Below are 17,896 nucleotides of genomic sequence, written 5' to 3'. Positions count from 1 at the left end.
TGGGTCACCCAGTCTTCAGGGCCTTAGCCCACTGTGGTCCCCTTTGCCTGTCAAAGCAATTAAAGCTTCTCTTTACTACTTCACCCAAAACTCTGTTTGTCACCAGTGAACAGAAGCTGAGATTCTGCAACAGTATCATAAAAGTTTACTCTGAACAACTATTTGCCAGTAAAATGAACAACCTAGAAGTAATGGACAGATTCCTAGGAATCAACAATCTTCACAAAAAAGAAAATACAGACCAAAATCCATGGGTGAAAATAGACTCAAAAATTCTCAACAAAATGTTATTAAACTAAACATACAGTAAAGGGCTCATACATTATGATCAAGTGGGATTTGTTTTAGGGATTCAAAGGTAGTTCAACATCCACAAAACAGTACAGGTTATGCACATTAACAAATCAAAGAATAAAAATCATATGGTTAGCTCAACAGATGCAGAAAAAGCTTTTAAGAAAATTCAGTATACTTTTGTGACAAAACTCTCAACAAAGTGGATACAGAGGGAACATACCTCAATATAATAAAGGCCATATATGATAAGCCCACAGCTAGCATCATCCTCAATGGTAAAAATCTGAAAATACATCCTCTGTGAATTAGGAAGACCAGGATTCCCACTCTTGACATATTTCTTTAGCATAGTAAGTCCTAGCCACAGCAATCAGATGAGGAAATGACATATGGCTCCAAACTGGAAAGGATAAAGTAAAATTGTCAGTTTGCAAATGGCATGGTACTATATGTGCGATACTATCAGATCAGATCAGATCAGTCGCTCAGTCGTGTCTGACTCTTTGCGACCCCATGAATTGCAGCACGCCAGGCCTCCCTGACCATCACCAACTCCTGGAGTTCACTCAGACTCACGTCCATCGAGTCAGTGATGCCATCCAGCCATCTCATCCTCTGTCGTCCCCTTCTCCTCCTGCCCCCAATCCCTCCCAGCAACAGAGTCTTTTCCAATGAGTCAACTCTTCGCATGAGGTGGCCAAAGTACTGGAGTTTCAGCTTTAGCATCATTCCTTCCAAAGAAATCCCAGGGCTGATCTCCTTTAGAATGGACTGGTTGGATCTCCTTGCAGTCCAAGGGACTCTCAAGAGGCTTCTCCAACACCACAGTTCAAAAGCATCAGCCTTCTTTGAACATCAGCCTTTGGCGCTCAGCCTTCTTCACAGTCCAACTCTCACATCCATACATGACCACAGGAAAAACCATAGCCTTGACTAGACGAACCTTTGTTGGCAAAGTAATGTCTCTGCCTTTGAATATGCTATCTAGGTTGGTCATAACTTTCCTTCCAAGGAGTAAGCGTCTTTTAATTTCATGGCTGCAGTCACCATCTGTAGGGATTTTGGAGCCCAGAAAAATAAAGTCTGACACTGTTTCCACTGTTTCCCCATCTATTTCCCATGAAGTGGTGGGACCGGATGCCATGATCTTCGTTTTCTGAATGTTGAGCTTTAAGCCAACTTTTGCACTCTCCTCTTTCACTTTCATCAAGAGGCTTTTGAGTTCCTCTTCACTTTCTGCCATAAGGGTGGTGTCATCTGCATATCTGAGGTTATTGATATTTCTCCTGGCAATCTTGATTCCAGCTTGTGTTTCTTCCAGACCAGCGTTTCTCATGATGTACTCTGCATAGAAGTTAAATAAACAGGGTGACAATGTACAACCTTGACGTACTCCTTTTCCTATTTGGAACCAGTCTGTTGTCCATGTGATACTATATGTGCGTGCTAAGGCACTTCAGTCATGTCCAGCTCTTTGCAACCATATGGACTATAGCCCACCAGGCTCCTCTGTCCAAGGGATTGTCCAGGCAAGAATACTGGAGTGGGTTGCCATGCCCTCCTCCAAGAGACCTTCCTGATCCAGGGATTGAACCTGCATCTCTTACATCTCCTGCATTGGCAGGCAGGTTCTTCATCACTAGTACCACTTGGGAAGCCTGGTACTATGTGTAGAAAAATCTAAAGATGGCACCAAAAACTGTTAGAACTCATCAATGAATTCAGTAAAGTTGCAGGATAGAAAAGTAAATACAGAAATTTGTTGTGTTTCTTCACACTAAGAATGGACAATTAGAGAAATTCATAGAACAATTCTATTTACAAGAGCATTGAAAGAGTAAACTAGGAATAAATCTAAAAAGGAGGTAAAAAAAAAATAGCCCATACTCAGAAAACTGTAAGATGTGATGAAAGAAGCTGAATATGAGACAAACAGATGGAAAGACTTTGTGTACATGGACTGGAAGAATTAGTATTGTTAGAATGATCATACTCCCCAGGGCAAATCTGCAGATTTCTGCAATCCTTATAAACATACCAGTGGAGGATGAGAGGTGGGCAAAATAGGTATAAGGGATTAAGAGCTACAAACTTCCAGTTACATAAAAAATTATGCAGCTGTTGTATACAGCAAGGGTCCCCAACCCCTGGGTCATAGACCAGAATCAGTCCATGGCCTGTTAGGAACTGGGCCACACTGCAGGAGGTGAGTGGTGGGCGAGCAAAGCTTCCTCTTTGTAAATGGCTGTATTTACAGCCGTTCCCCGTCGTGGGCAGTACTACCTGAGCACCGCCTCCTGGCAGATCAGTGGCAGCATTAGACTCTCACAGGAGTGTGAACCCTCCCGTGAATTGTGTATGAGAGGGATCTATGTGGTGCACTCCATATGAGAATCCCACGCCTGATGATCTGTGGTGGAGCTGAGGTGGTGATGCTAGATCTGGGGAGTGAGTGAGTGGAAGGCACTCAGTCATGTCCGACTCTTTGAGACCCCATGGACTGTACGGTCCACAGAATTCTCCAGGCCAGAATACTGGAATGGGTAGCCTTTCCCTTCTCCAGGGGATCTTCCCAACCCAGGGATCAAACCCAGGTCTCCCACATTGCCAGTGGAGGTGGGCTCTTTATCAGCTGAGCCACAGGGGAAGCCCAATGCTGGGGAGCAGCTGCAAACACAGATTATCATTAGCACAATAAATGTAATGTTCTCAAATAATCCCCAAACCATCCCTACCCACCACCCTCGGTCCATGGAAAAATTGTCTTCTGTAAAACTAGTCCTTGGCATCACAAAGGTTGGGGACCAGTGCTTTACAGCATAATGCGTACAGTCAACAAATCATAACTCTGCATGGGGACAGGCGTTTATTAGACATATACACACAGCAGAGGACTCCCAACAGTATTATCAGATCAATTCTCCTTTATATTTGAGGGTAAGGTAAAAATGAGAAGCCTATTATTTCTCAATACCACCCCCCTCTACTGGGACTATACCTCTTTGGAGGAAAAAAACACATGGCCTTGCCCTTCACAGCTTTGTGAGCACAGAAAAGCCACCTGAATCCAAGGGTAGGATGAGATCTGGGAAGGTATATGGATTCGATCTGTTCAGCCCAGCCCCAATCTCTCTATATCCAAGTGTCAAAACACTTACCTCTTAAGTGCAAGGATTAGAATCATGGAAGTGTTTTTTTTTTTTTTTTTTTTTTAGGCATGCAGAGTTCCTGGCCCAGTTTCTACATATTAAAAATAGATGCATGGTCTTGAGCAGTTACTGAATTTTTCTATAATTCAGTATCCCCATCTGAAAAATTAAGATAATGATACTTTCTGTTATTGGGTTGTTTGAGGATTATAAAGAGTTTTTTTCTTTCACTTCTTCAAATTATTGTTTTCATATAAAGCTACCTATGAGCTATTAATGTTTAATAATGGATTTAAATTTTTTATGATCATTTATTTCATTTAAATTTTGAAAAGACTTTCCTATTTCATCATTTGCTCACATATATCATTGAGACTGTTGGTTTTCCTCTTCGGTCTCAGACTCTAAATTTTAAATACAAATCACGGGGCCATCTTTGAAAGCTGTTTTAAGATAATTCATAGTCAAGTGGAGGTTCCCTCAGGACTGGCTGTCTTTCTCGCTGCTGGACCTCAGATCTGTGCTATTTTTCCAGCAAAACCTGCTTCTGGGTGATCACAAGTTGGGCAGTGCAATTTGACCTGGTCACGGCTGAAATGCACTGCTAAGAAGTAATAGGTAATTCGACATAATTTGGCCTGAGCGTCTCATCAGCTGAGATGAGATTACCAATTGAGGACAATTATGGAGGGTGATTCGGTGCTTCTGACCTATAGTCAGCTGGAGGCTGGAGTTGGATCATCTCACCTATGAAATTTCCCGAAGGACTTCCAGATAATGATTTTAAATGCTAATTACTACATGTAGTCAATGCTCTGATAAAATTGAAAGCATTTTGATTTATGATGGATATTAAGTAAGAGCAAGAATTAAACCCAGTAGATTTAAAGGATTGAAACATACTCAGAAGGCTTGGGTACAAAAACTGCAAAGCCCCTCCTTTTCAATAGTCGTATTTATTTCAGCTCAAAAACATTTTCTACATATTACTGTCAGTAATATCACTGTAGAAATGGACCTGATTCTATCCAAGTCTGCAGTTTTTTCTTTTTTGTTAAATATATATAAATATCTTCTCCAACTTGGCAGCAATTCTGGCACAGTCAGAAATAGGATGAGCTCCTCTGTAGGAAATTTGAGTGTTTAGGGAGGCCCAGTTCTGAGCTAAATAGAATTTGAAAGGCAAGGCCAGTCTTTGGAAAGTTCTTCCTGAATCTACCTAGCTGAAAGCACACCAAAGGATCCACAGATGGAGACCAAGACTTTCTAGCCTCAGATTCACCCTGCCCTAAGCTGGCCCTTTATATCACATATTCACACATCAGAGCTGTGAGATGAGCCTGGGCATGGTGTCAAGACAAATGGAATTCAATGAAATTCTGACCACTTTTGCCCTGTTAAAGTGCTCGATTTCTTAACATCTATAAATTCCAGCTTCTGTAAAAATGAGGATTATAGTACTAATTCTTCATACGGTTGTTACAAACACTACATGAGTTAAGTGCCTAACACAGAATGAATATTCAATGTACACAAACAAAACCATTCTTCCTTCAGGAAGAGCCAGGATACCTGAGTTTGAGTTTTGGTTTTGCCGTTATATATTCTCGCACAGTAATATTTCAACCCCTAGGTTTCACTTTCTTCATCTTTAAAATGATATGGTAAAGCTACATGAGAGCTTTTCAAACTGTTTGAAGGAACTGTTATATTTCACACACACACAAATGCCTCAGAGTGTATGACTCAGGTTTTTCTTTCAAAAAATATTTTTAAAACTATAATAGAGAAATATGTATGTGGAATATGTACACATATTTTACCATATTGATGGAACCTAATATTGTGTAAACATTCTGCTTTGAACTCATAAAATTTATTTACCTGATGTCCATTTCAAACAGTGGTGGCCCCCATCAGGCTGCATTTGAAATAAAGGATTCATGACACTACTAAAACATTTTGAATGCCACAGAGCTAATGATCTCAGAGGATCCATTTAGCCTATGATTCCAAATAACTGGTTTTCTTAAGTTCAACCAAATAAAAATAAATACAAATGTTCCTTACCACTCCCTTGGTACACTAGATGTTTCAGTATACTGAATATTTGAAAGTCAGACTCTTCCGCATCTCTCCCAGATGTAAAAGAAATGCTCCCTTAGATCACATTGGATGTTTGTTTAGCTATTTAGTCACAAAGAATATATGTAACATGGCAATTAATGCAGCAGTGCTACCCCAGTTAGAAATTGGAAACAACTAAAAGGTGCAGATGTTTCTTCCTGCATTATTTAAAAATAACAATAACCAGGTAATGACAGTCATCACTGCTCTATGGAAACTGCAGTCTGAGTTTCAGTGTAGGATTTGTTTTAAAGGACACTCTGGCCCAGGGTTTCTGCATGATATGAATTATTCTTATTTCCATATACACATGAAAAACAAAGACTATAGAACATAGACTATCATCTATGAAATATTGTGTTGCTGCTTATCCTAAAATTTTGGAAGACTGAAGAAAGCGTGTTAGCATACAAGTCAACATTTAATTATGACTTTGGGTAAAGCCATATAAATTATATGAGAAAGACACAATTTTTTGTTATTGTTCAGTCATGAAGTTGTGTCCAACTCTTTGTGACTCCGTGGACTGAAACACACCAGGGTTTCCTGTCCTTCACCAATTCCTGGACTTTGTTCAAACTCATATCCATTGAGCTGGTAATGCCATCCAGCCATCTTATCCTCTGTTCCTCCCTGCCGTCAAACTTTCCCAGCATTAGGGTCCTTTCCAATGAGTTGGCTCTTTACATGAGGTGGCCAAAGTATTGGAGCTTCAGCTTCAGCATCATCCTTCCAATGAATATTCAGGGTTGACTCTCTTTTGGACTGACTGGTTTGATTTCATCAAGAGACTCTTTAGTTCCTCTTTGTTTTCTGCCTTAAGGGTGGCATCATCTGCATATGTGAGGTTATGGATATTTCTCCTGGCAATCTGAATTCCAGCTTTTGAGTCACCCAGCCCAGTGTTTCTCATGGTGTACTTTGCAGAGGTGGCACAGTGGTAAAGAATCCAATTGTCAATGCAGGAGACGTAAGAGACCCAGATTCTATTTGCATAGAAGTTAAATAAGCAGGATGACAATATATAGCCTTAACATACTCCTTTCCCAATTTTGAACTAGTCCATTGTTCCATGTCTGGTTCTAACTGTTGTTTCTTGACATGCATACAAGTTTTTCAGGAGGCAGGTGAGGTGGTATGATATTCCCCTCTCTTTAAGAATTTTCCACATTTTTTGTGATCTACACAGTTAATTACCTTAGTTAAATTCTGCTGCTAAGTCACTTCAGTCGTGTCCGACTCTTAGCGACCCCATGGACTGCAGCCTACCAGGCTCCTCCATCCATGGGATTTTCCAGGCAAGAGTACTGGAGTGGGGTGCCATCGCCTTCTCGGAGTTAAATACTAGATGCTTCTAATCCACAAACTTTCAAGTTTTCCTATGATATGAGGATCATTTGCAACAGTTGTACAAGCCAATAAAGGTTTCCAAAGATATACTGAACACACTATGTATCAAAATATGTAAACAAACTCACAAATCTTGAAAGCACTTATGGTGAAAGTGAAGGAAAGTGAAAGTGAAGGTCGCTCAGTTGTGTCTGAGTCTTTGTGACCCCATGGACTATACAGTCCATGGAATTCTCCAGCCAGAATACTGGCGTGGGTAACCAGACCCTTCTCCAGGGGGTCTTCCCAACCCAGGGATCAAACCCAGGTTTCCCGCATTGCAGGCGGATTCTTTATCAGCTGAGCCACCAGGGGAGTCCATCATGAAGGCTCAATTAATAGTCATGTGACTTAAGTCTGCTCAACTGTAGATCCAATACTAGCTGTTCTCTGCCTCTGAGAACATGGTAAATTTTGGAATGGAACAGGGGAAGAATTGGAGGACAGGCATATTCTGGGGGAAAATGAGGTAGAAGAATTCATTCCACAAAAGATACTGAAGATACTGCCATTCTATCCCTAGTTTCTCCTACCCTGCTCCTTGCCAGGAATTTCCTCTCTGAGACACATGAGATCACAGTAGCCCCAGCTTTTTGATTGTTTGTTGGTTCATTTGTTTATTCTGTGGGGCTTACAGGATCGTGGTTCTCTGACCAGGGGTTGAACCTGGGCTAACACAGTGAAAGCACTGAGTCTTAACCTCTGGACCTTCAGGGAATTCCCTGCGACAGCCCCAGGTATTGAGAAGACTTCCAAGGGTGATGACCAAAACAAGTATCAGAGTCTCCAACTGTGGCCCCATGAAGAAAGCAACATTATTTTAAAGACACCAGTCCATCTTAAAGGTAATCAGTCCTGAATATTCTTTGGAAGGACTGATGCTGAAGCTGAAGCTCCAATACTTTGGTTATCTGATGCAAAGAACTGACTCATTTGAAAAGACCCTGATGCTGGGAAAGATTGAAGGCGGGAGGAGAATGGAATGACAGGATGAGATGGTTGGGTGGCATCACCAACTCAATGGACATGAGTTTGAGCAAGCTCCAGGAGTTGGTGATGGACAAGGAAGCCTGGCGTGCTGCGGTCCATGGGGTTGCAAAGAGTCGGACATGACTGAGCAACCAAACTGAACTGAACTGAACTGAACCTACTTGGGGTGACCATCCATCTCAGTTTACCCAAAACCATCATGGCGGTAGCACTCAAAGTTCCACATCCATGGAACCCCTCATTCCTGAAGCAGACCAGAACTGTCACTGCCCGCCATGTTTCTGACCAGGCCTGCCTTTCAATATGACCACAAAGTATGGCCGACCTCTTTTTAACCATGTCTGCTCTTGGGCTGATACTTTCACAAGCAAAAGATATATACTCACAAGAGTGTGTATTTGTGATTGTGATAGCGTGATGAATAAAAGGAATGCATTTGGTATTTTAGAAAAGCAGACTCTTGCAGACTCAAAATACAGGTAGCGAAATGATCTGAACTGAGCCACATTTTCTACTTACAGGAAGTATACTCAGGATACACTGAAGCACCACAGATGCACACATGTGTGTGTGTGTAGGCCCATGTGACCCTTTACCTGAAATGTTCTTTTTTTTTTTTTTACATTATAGGTACATAATAACTATATCATAGCACAAATGTGATATTGAAAGTACATTACTGTACTAACCTTGAGCTCAGGGTCAAATTTCCTGACTAAACCTGTTGCTTATTGCCACTTAAATAACTAAGTGGCAAAGCCTTTGTTTTCTTGGATTAAATCTGTGTACAGTTTCCTGACAAAGAGGATAGAATTAGCTTGAAGGTGAATCTTTGATCAGAAAACATCTGGAGAAAATACACAGACTAGTGAGTAAACAAGTAAGGCTACTCGTAGATGTGGAGTCAAGAAACTAACAAATTGCATTTCTCAGTTGCATAATGATCAGACCTCATCCTGTGAAGGAGGCTAGGTGGATGCTGGGCCTGCTGTTAACAAACTGGACCCGATTTTAGTTTCACACTGTCCTTTTCTGAAGATTATCTTCATTCTCATATGCTTGCAATTTTGTGGTATATAATACCACTGGAGAATGTTAATAGACCCTCATTACTAGAACCACATGTTGGAGATTTGATTTTAACATGTAACGCTGGGCTGAATAAATCTGATTATAAGGTAGCCTATTTAAAATTTAAAATCCTAAAAGCTATTTAAAATCCTAAAAGAGGATGCTATTAAAGTGCTGCACTCAATATAGCAACAAATATGGAAAACACAGTAGTGGCCACAGGACTGGAAAAGGTCAGTTTTCATTCCAATCCTAAAGAAGGACAATGCCAAAAAATGTTCAAACTACCACACAATTGCACTCATTTCATATGATAGCAAGGATATGCTCAAAATCTTTCAAGCTAGGCTTCAGCAGTGTGTGAACTGAGAACTTCTAAACATACAAGCTAGATTTTGAAGAGGCAGAGGAACCAGAGATCAAATTGCCAGCATTCATTGGATCATGGAAAAAGCAAGGGAGTTCCAGACAAATATCTGCTTCATTGACTACACTAAAGCCTTTGACTCTATGGATCACAACAAACTGTGGAAAATTCTTAAAGAGTTTTGTCTCCTGAGAAACCTGTATGCTGGTCAAGAAGCAACAGTTAATAACTAGAGATGGAACAACTGACTGGTTCCCAACTGGAAAAGGAGCACAGCAAAGCTGTATATTATCACCCTGCTTATTTAACTTCAGTGTAGAGTACATCATGAGAAATGCCAGGCTGCCTGACTCGCAAGCTGGATCAAGATTGCTGGAAGAAATAGCAACAGTCTTAGATATGCAGATGATACGATTCTAATGACAGAAAATGAAGAGGAACTAAAGAGCCTCTTGATGAAAGTGAAAGAGGAGAGTGAAAAAGCAAGCTTAAAACTCAGCATTCAAAAAACTAAGATCATGGCATCTAGTCTCATCACTTCATGGCAAATAGATGGGGGAAAAGCGGAAACAGTAAGAGATTTTATTTTCTTGGGCTCCAAAACCACTGTGAATGGTGAGCACAGGAACAAAACTAAAAGACACTTGCTCCAGAATAAAAACTATGATAAACCTAGACGATATATTAAAAAGCAGAGACATCACTTTGCTGAGAAAGGTCCCTATAGTCAAAGCTGTGGTTTTTCCAATAGTCATGTATGGATGTGAGAGTTGGACCATGAAGAAGGCTGAGCACCAAAGAATTGATGCTTTTGAACTGTGGTGTTGGAGAAGACTCTTGAGAGTCCCTTGAACAGCAAGGAAATCAAACCAGTCAATCCTAAAGGAAATCAGCCTTGAATATTCATTGGAAAGATTGATACTGATGCTAAAGCTACAATACACTTTGGCCACCTGATGCAAAGAGCTGACTCATTGGAAAGAACTCTGATGCTGGAAAGATTGAAAGCAAAAGGGAAAGGGGGCAACTTAGGATGAGATGGCTAAATAGCATCACCAACTCAATGGACAAGAATTTGAACAAACTATGGGAGATAGTGGAGGACACAGTAGCCTGGCTTGCTATAGTCCATGGGGTTGCAGATAGTCAGATAGGACTTAGGGACTGAACAACAGAAATATTCAGTCAATCAGTTATGCCTAAATTGCGTGCAGTAAAAATCTCCACGTTTACACACAGTTCACACCAATCATTTCCAGTAAGCTTACTAATATTAATGATTTGGTGGAAAAGTTACTCACTTTCATATGGTTGGGACCCCCTTGAAGGATACACAAATTTGTATATGCCATGGTTTTTAGTGGTGCTGTCTTTCTGAATGAGGAGAATTTATACAAAATAGAAGGGCTCTTGGACATTTCTGACTCAAATGGCAGTGGTATAAAGCTCCCTTTGGATAAGAAAATGTTAGCTACCATGCAAAATTCATTGTGCACTTTCCAAAATTCTGGAAAATCTGTGTAACATACTAGAAGACAGGAGGTAACCGGTGGCAAATTTCACAAAGCAAAAAAGACCATACATGAAATGCACTAGGAGATAAGCTTCACTTGTTTATTTTAAAGGTGTATATAAAACATCTACTAAATCCTTGGCATAGTACAAAACACTAAAAATGACCAGGAAATATTTTTGCCTAAATACCTTGTGTTCTAGTAGAGAAGATGGAATATTCTTGATGATAAGCAAATTAAAAAAGCATAGATTAGTTGCTATGAGAGTTGAGATGTTAGACTTTCCTTCCTCCCTTTTTTCTTTATTTCTCCCTCTCTCTCCCTCTCTCTTTCTTTCTTTTATTCTTCCCTTTCTTCTTCCATTTTTCCTGTTCAGGGTTTCAGGAAAAATTTACTAAAAACTATTTCTGTTTTGTGATGATAAGATAATGTTATATATATGTTTAAAAATCCAGAATAGAAAACCTATTTAATGAAAAAATAAGTCTCAAATTTCTCTCCCTAGAAGCACCTCATTTTTGCTAGTTATTCTGTGTATCTTCAGATAATCAATTTATGGGCAAACATTTGGACATATTTCATCTTTTTCTTTTTATATAAATAGAAGCATCATTTATACACAGTTTTGCCCCTGGTTTTTTTTTAATTAATATATTTAAAAACTGTAAGTATATTAATTAGTATAATTTTAGTATAGAGAAATATCTTTTTGCCATATGTGCTGCAAATATTTTTTCCCAGTTTATCATCTGTCTATTGACTTTGTTTAAGTATTTTTGCCACAAAGAATTTAAAATATTTTATTGGATCAAATTTATCAGTTTTTAAATAACTTCTATTTTAGGGTTTTTTTTTTTATATAAAGCTTTCTCAAAAAAAAATAGTAACACCAATTTTGGAATATCTGATCTCTCTTTCCCCACTGATACAAGGCGTCAACAATGTTAGTTTTGGAATTTTCAGGGAAAGAAACGATAAAAGTTTAGGCAGGTGGAATAATATGAAGCAAGGAAGTCTATACCAGCCTTCTGACCCTTCAACCTGCTTCCAATGTTGTATTCCAACTGTTCAGAGAAATTTCCTCTGAAAACAGCCACCAGTCCTGCCACTATAGCACTGAATCAGTCCTATCGGCCAGATGGGGTGGAAACGTCTCCCAGACGTTGTCACAGTCCGTTCTCACAGCAGCTCCAGAGGGCAACTGACTCCAGTGTGGAGGTGAGGAACCTGAGGGAGTGAAGGGCTAAGTAACTTTACTAAGACAGCGTGGTCAGCAGACAGTACAACACAGGCCTGAGCTACTGAGGCAGATTCTGGTTGTGTATCTGCAACATAATGAATAAAATTGATAACTTGGTTCATGTTATATAAGGGAAAAGATGAGCAACAGGGCTAATACCTTGAAAGGAAATAAAAATATCGAGGAATTTGATATCTTTTAATGTAACAGTTACATCCTAAAGGAGATCAGTCCTGGGTGGTTTATTGGAAGGACTGATGCTGAAGCTAAAACTCCAGTCTTTGGGCCACCTCATGTGAAGAGTTGACTCATTGGAAAAGACCCTGATGCTGGGAGGGATTGGAGGCAGGAGGAGAAGGGGGTGACAGAGGATGAGATTGCTGGATGGCACCACCAACTCGATGGACTGGCATGCTGCAGTCCATGGGGTGACAAAGAGTCAGACGCAACTGAGCGACTGAACTGAACTGAACTGAATGTAACGGTGATACAGTAAAAGTTGAAGATGAGAGTTACAGTCAGAATGTGAGGCGGAGTAATCCCAGTGCTGACAGGACTCAGGGTTTGGTAACAGGCATAGGTGAACCTCAATAAAGGTGAAAGTGAAACTTGCTCAGTCCTGTCTGAGCGACTCTGTGACTTCTTTGTGACCCCACAGACTGTACAGTCCATGAAATTCTCCAGGTCAGAATACTGGAGTGGGTAGCCTTTCTCTTCTCTGGGGCATCTTTCCAACCCAGGGATTGAACCCAGATCTCCTGCATTGCAGGTGGATTCTTTACCAACTGAGCTATCAGGGAATAATGTCATTTGGATAAGATAAATTCAGGAGGCTTCTTTGAATGATGGAACATTAAAAGAAACTGTGATGCTTCATAGATTGCCACTGTAAAGGGGGAAGGCTCTGAGTCAGAGAACTTCTGACTGCGGCAGTGAGGTGAAAATGAGGGTATAGCCTGATGATATAAGCCTTGAAAGTGAATACATAGATACACCTTGGGATAAAGGGAGAATGTTCAAGATGAATTCTTTAACGAAATAAGTACTTCATTGGAGAAAATTGTGTATAAAAAGATATAGATACATACCACAAGGACTACTGCAATTTTAATAAACATATCTAAACATTTTTCAGTGTCAACAATGATCATTTATTCATCCTAATAACTTTTCCTCTCAAGAGCAGAGTTTGAGTATGTTTTTGCTTCTTTTCTGTTGCTCATCACTAGATTATTATTAATCCTTTCTTGTATTGTGACAGTCCTTAAACTACCCTTCCTCACTGTGGTGGTTTTAAAACACGTACAGGTCTAATACCTCTTCGTCTGAATTTGACCTGGTGTTAACGACTCACTGCTAAAGAAGATAAGGTTTTGTATGACTTCTGAGGCCAGGTTGTAGGAGACACGGCTTCTACCTGGTTTGCTTTCTTGGGATAATTGCTCTTAGAACCTAACTTCTGTGCTTTGAGCTCAGGCCACGCAGAGAGCTTATATCAAGGTGTTTCAGCTGACAGTCTCAGCTGAGGCCCCAGCTGTTACCCAGCGCCAAGTCCTTAAGATGAGTGAAGAAGCCATTTAGATGCCTCTACCTCCATTAATCACATGACTGCTTCCCTGGTGGCCCAGAAGTTAAAGCGTCTGTCTGCAATGTGGAAGACCTGGGTTCGATCCCTGGGTCGGGAAGATCCCCTGGAGAAGGAAATGGCAACCCACTCCAGTATTCTTGCCTGGAGAATCCCATGGATGGAGGAGCCTGGTGGGCTACAGTCCACGGGGTCGCAAAGAGTTGGACACGACTGAGTGACTTCACTTTCACCTCCATTAATCACCTGACTGCAACCATATTAGAGACCCTAAATGAGAAGCTGAGCTGAGTCAATCTGATAACTGTTATATAAATTAATAATAAATGATTATTGCTGTTTTATACCACTAAAGTTTGGGGTGTTTTTTTTTTCTGTAGCTATAGTCAGAACAATCAAACATTGAACTAAACTTCAAAGCTACACTATCAATAATTATTTAGACATAGCAAGCTGTGTTGATTTATTTGACTGATTCTATACCCCATGTCATACTTTTCTCATTTTGTTGGAATACATACTCAAGTTTGTTTGTTTTTTTTACTCCCAGAATGAGATCTATGTCCTTGCATGTCTGAAAAATACTTGAATGACAGTTTGACCTTTTATAAAATCCTAGATGCAATTTTTTTTTTTTTCTTTTACTAGCCTAATTCTTGCCTGGAGAATCCCAGGGATGGGGGAGCCTGGTGGGCTACTGTCTACAGGGTCACACAGAGTCGGATATGACTGAAGCGACGCAGCAGCAGCAGCATAGTTTTATAGACAAGAGTTCTGATTCCAGTGTTATTCCCACTCCAAGGTTGCTGATAGGTTCCTTTTTTTTCTTAAGCCTTGGCATTTGGAAAATTCTCCGGGACATTTAAAGATCTTCCTTCTGCTGGGCACGCTCTTCTCTCAGAATGTTCATGGCTGGCACTTTCTTGCCATTCAGATCTTATAGCAAATATTGCTTCCTCAGAGACACCTTTGCTGACATCCTGTGTAAAGTGGCTTTGTACAGTTATCACCTCATTTTCCATATGACTTTCTTCAGAGAGTTTATTGGTTTTTAATTTTGGCTATATTTGTTAATTCACTAATTCTATCTCTTTTCTTTAGGGTAGATGACCCTTAAAAGCTGAATTTGGCCTTTTTGCTTTATGGTTATATCTCTAACATACCTAACATATAATAAAATATTGAATAAAATATTTGATAAAGAATGAGTGAGTGAATTTTCTTTGTTTCATTTTACTACTAGATACTCAGTTATCTTTTCAATATGAAGACTCCTAATTTCAACCTCATCCTTTTAAAAAAACTATTTCTCGATTGTTTATATTTCTCATTCCTCTTCTCTCCTAGATCAGAAATATTAGACACCCTGGAACTGCCCTCAATATCTCCTAAAAGTTTTTCTTCATAGTTTTAATTTATTTTACCCTGACATATGTGCTGAAATATTTTCCTGTTTTTATTTTTTTATTTTTTTTTTCTTTGTGGGAAGTTTTATTTTTTATTTATTTATTTTTTATTATTTATTTTATTTTTAAACTTTACAATATTGTATTGGTTTTGCCAAATATTGAAATGAATCTGCCACAGGTATACATGTGTTCCCCATCCTGAACCCTCCTCCCTCCTCCCTCTCCATACCCTCCCTCTGGGTCGTCCCAATGCACCAGCCCCAAGCATCCACTAACGTGCATCGAACCTGGACTGGTGACTCGTTTCATACATGATAGTACACATGTTTCAATGCCATTCTCCCAAATCATCCCACTCTCTCCCTCTCCCACAGAGTCCAAAAGACTGTTCTATACATCAGTGTCTCTTTTGCTGTCTCGTATACAGGGTTATTGTTACCATCTTTCTAAATTCCATATAGATGCGTTAGTATACTCTATTGGTATTTTTCTTTCTGGCTTACTTCACTCTGTATAATAGGCTCCAGTTTCATCCACCTCATTAGAACTGATTCAAATGTATCCTAGAGGAGAACATAGGCAAAACACTCTCCGACATACATCACAGCAGGATCCTCTATGACCCACCTCCCAGAATATTGGAAATAAAAGCAAAAATAAACAAATGGGACCTAATTAAACTTAAAAGCTTCTGCACAACAAAGGAAACTATTAGCAAGGTGAAAAGACAGCCTTCAGAATGGGAGAAAATAATAGCAAATGAAGCAACTGACAAACAACTAATCTCAAAAATATACAAGCAACTCCTACAGCTCAACTCCAGAAAAATAAATGACCCAATCAAAAAATGGGCCAAAGAACTAAAGAGACATTTCTCCAAAGAAGACATACAGATGGCTAACAAACACATGAAAAGATGCTCAACATCACTCATTATCAGAGAAATGCAAATCAAAACCACTATGAGGTACCATTTCACGCCAGTCAGAATGGCTGCGATCCAAAAGTCTACAAGCAATAAATGCTGGAGGGGGTGTGGAGAAAAGGGAACCCTCTTACACTGTTGGTGGGAATGCAAACTAATACAGCCACTATGGAGAACAGTGTGGAGATTCCTTAAAAAACTGGAAATAGAACTGCCTTATGATCCAGCAATCCCACTGCTGGGCATACACACTGAGGAAACCAGAAGGGAAAGAGACACGTGTACCCCAATGTTCATCGCGGCACTGTTTATAATAGCCAGGACATGGAAGCAACCTAGATGTCCATCAGCAGATGAATGGATAAGAAAGCAGTGGTACATATACACAAGGGAGTATTACTCAGCCATTAAAAAGAATATATTTTCCTGTTTTTATTTCACTCAAGAGGAGTTCCTTTTTTATTGAAATATAGTGATGCACATTATCTTCATTTCAAATATCAAATCATAGTAGTGACTTGACATTTGCATATATTCTGAAATGTTCACTGTAAGACTAGTAACCATCTGTCCCCATGCAAAGTTATTACACTATGGTTGACCACATTCCTTTTACTGTATATTTCATTCCATGTCTTATTTATTTTATAACTAAAATACTTTAGTTTACATTCTTTAGCAATGTCCATTCACTTACTCAGTTCTTTTATTAATTTTTAAAAATTTTAGCAAATACGTTTAATTTTCAGGAATCCTTTACTCTCTTCTGATTGCTATTTTTACTTGAATTTTGTTTCACTTTATGAATTCAATGTCTTTTTGACTCTCTCTGAAATAACTAAAATTTTAAAGATATCTTTCTTTTCTGTACATCTATTTCCTAGAAATATTTGTCTTTAGTTCCCTCTTTCATATGGTCTTCCTTAGCTCTCTGGTGGTCTCTGTTTTCTGGGACTTGGTAAGCAAAGGAATACATTGATTAGTTTAAGGAACTAGGTTATGTTTCCTCCAAAGTTGTGTCAGCCCAATTCACCTATTTTCCCACATATACTTTAAATTCTATTTGTCTGAGAATGATACTCAGTGATCTATATCAACAGATATGGATGCAGGTATAGACACCTAATAAGATGACCATTAAAATTTCAATAAACACTTTAACTTATTTTTTTTCTGTGAACATCAATCAATTTATTAACCCCTATAACTTTTCTTCTAAATAAGAATTGGAGTCATGTTTTAATATTTTGCAGCACTGCTATAAATGTACTCTTTTAAGCACCTTTCAAGTAACTTAAATGGAACGTTGGAAGGGAAAGGAAATAAAAAAATAAAGTGTGCCAAGTGATTTACTTCATCTAGAAAATACAGCTTCCAGAATTGCACTATTATCATTAGTTTAGTCAGGCTTCATCCATCCTAAATTTATTTCAATCCAGTTTCTATCACCAACAGTCTATGGAGATTACTCTTCCTACCATCTCCATTGACCAACTAATCATCAAAATTTTGATTTTCTCTTCTCCAATTGGTGCTTAATTGGAAAAATCTTTCCTACTTCTAAATAACTCTTCTCACTCAAAGATTATGTGGAAGTATTTTCTTTTAATTTTTCTGTTTTTATTTTATTGACTCCTTCTGCCCATTGGTGGCTCAGGGGTAAAGAATAAACCTGCCAATGTAGGGGGCGAGGGCTTGATCCCTGGGTGAGGAAAATCCCCTGAAGAAAGAAATGGCAACTCATTCCAGTTTTCTTATCTGGGAAATCCCATGGACAGAGGAGTCTGGTGGGCTACAGGCCATGGGGTCCCGAAAGAGTCAGACACGACTTGG

The sequence above is a fragment of the Bos grunniens genome, chromosome 14 (genome assembly GCF_055505025.1).
Source record: "Bos grunniens cultivar Pamir isolate PY7600 chromosome 14, Bosgru_T2T1.0, whole genome shotgun sequence".
NCBI classification, from domain to species: domain Eukaryota; kingdom Metazoa; phylum Chordata; class Mammalia; order Artiodactyla; family Bovidae; genus Bos; species Bos grunniens.
The sequence above is the reverse complement of the archived record's forward strand: the minus strand, read 5'-3'. Positions refer to the sequence as shown.